Source organism: Erythrolamprus reginae, chromosome 11 (genome assembly GCF_031021105.1).
Source record: "Erythrolamprus reginae isolate rEryReg1 chromosome 11, rEryReg1.hap1, whole genome shotgun sequence".
Taxonomy (NCBI): domain Eukaryota; kingdom Metazoa; phylum Chordata; class Lepidosauria; order Squamata; family Dipsadidae; genus Erythrolamprus; species Erythrolamprus reginae.
The window spans coordinates 1,808,577-1,810,712 of record NC_091960.1 but is presented as its reverse complement, the minus strand read 5'-3'; positions in this window follow the sequence as shown (position 1 = coordinate 1,810,712).

Sequence of the window (2,136 nt, the reverse complement as noted above, 5' to 3'; positions counted from 1 at the left end):
CTGGCTGGTCCTGGTGTGTTTTCTGGAGGGCTCAGCCGTTTTCTCTCTCTACCAGCAATGGGGAAGACTCTCCTTCCTTGCAGGCAGAAGGGGAGGGGAGGAGGATTAATGCTTTTGGCCCACTTGACCACTTTGTGTGGACTTCGACGGCCAGAATTCCTCAGCGGGCTACGAATTGAAATCTTGACGGACTATCCAACCACAGGAATTTTTTTTTAAAAAGCAAGGTTTTACACAGAGGCAGGAAAACCCCAAAGATGCAACTAGAGATTGGGTGAAACCTGGCTGAAAATACAGTAAAAAGCGAATGCAATCCAGGCACAGCATTAAAATCACGGAAAGTATTAATATTGCTTTACAAAACCTTAGTTAAGGCCACACCTGGAATCCAGCACCCGGTTTTGGTTCCCAGTGTAAAAAAGGAAAGCGCAGAGAAGAGCCACAAGGGTGATTAGGGGCCCGGAGACACAAAAAAAAGGCAGTTGCAGGATTTGGGTTTGGCTACTTTGATTAGAATAGAATAGAATTCTTTATTGGCCAAGTGTGATTGGACACACAAGGAATTTGTCTTGGTGCAGATGCTCTCAGTGTCCATAAAAGAAAAAGAGACATTGGTCAAGAATCATGAGGTAAAGAACAGAATAGTATTATAGAAAATTAGAATAGAAGGAAGAGACATGATAGCAGGCTTCCAGTATTGGAGGGGCTGCCACAAAGAGGAGGGGTGGGTGGGTTGTCTTCCAAAGCACCAGGAAGCAGGACAAGAAACCATGGAAGAATTTGACAAATTTCCTGTCAGAAGAATTGACCAGTGGAACGACTTGCCACCAGACCTTGCGGCAGCTCCAACACTGGAGGCTCTGAAGAAGAGGCTGGACGGCCCCTTGTGTGGGATGGGATTGTGGGGGTGTCTTCTGGTTGAGGAGGGGGCTGGACTAGAAGACCTCTAGGCTCCCTCCCAGCTTCAACCTGACTAAAATCCAGAACCCGCAAAAAACACAGCCAAGCCCTGTTGGCGGCGCCTGCGCAGAGAAAAGCCCCGACTAGGCGGCCCGCGCAGACTCCAGGTCTTTTAACCCGTTGCCAGGGCGACCCCACCCACTCCGCCTCCCCGGTCTCGCGCGCCGTTGCCCGGCAACGTCCCACTCCCTCCGGCCTCCGCCTTCTCCTCCTCCTCGGCGTGACTTCCGGCGCGGGGCGTCGACTTCCGGGAGGCGGCGGCCGGGCGGGAAGATGGCGGCGGCGCTGGCTCCCCCGGCGGCGGCCCCCCCGGACGGAGGCGCCTCCCCGCCGCCGCCGCCCCCGCCCGCGCAGGCCCCGCCGCACGAGCTGAAGAGCCAGTTCCGCACGCGCGAGGGCTCCTACCGGCTGCTGGGCGGGCCCGAGCCGCGCGCCCGCCCCGCCGCCGCCGCCGCCGCCCCCAGCGCCCCCCCGGCCCCGCCGCCGCCCGCCGGAGCCCCCCCCGCGCCGCCCGCCCCCGCCCTGCCGCCCGTGCGCCTCTCGCTCGTCCGCCTGGGCCTGGCCGACGGAGCCGAGCCCTGCGCCGAGGGGGAGGCGGGGGGGCCAGGCGCCGAGCGCAGCCGCGTCTGCTTCAACCTGGGCCGCGAACTCTACTTCTACTCGGGCGCCGCCGGGCGGGGACGCAGGGTGAGCAGGCGGGGAACGGGGGGGGGGATTGCTGGGGAGGGAGGGGGCGCTGGAGGGGGTCATCAAGAGGATTTGGGGGGCCTGGAGAGGGAGATCTGGGGGTGGCATCCGTTGGAGGGTCCTGCAGAGGGAGGGGACGCTGGTGGGGGTCATCAGGAGGATTTGGGCACCCGGGGAAGGAGTGGGGGCTGGACAGGGAGATGTGGGGAGGGGGCAGAGGGAGGGGTCAAGTGGAGGGGGTGCAAGGAGCATTTGGGAGGCCCGGGAGGGGAGATTCGGGGTGGGTGGGGGGGCAAGGCAGATTTAGGAGGGCTGTGCGGGGGCAGCAGTCTGGGTGGGGGGTCTGGGTGGGGGGAATGGTCATTGGATGGGTCATCTGGGTGTGGGGTGCAAGGAGGATTTGGGGCAGCCCAGGAGGGGAGGACAGGTGTGGACGATGGGCAATGAAAAGCCAAAGCAGAAGAGCCCAGTGTCTGTCTTGATGTGGCT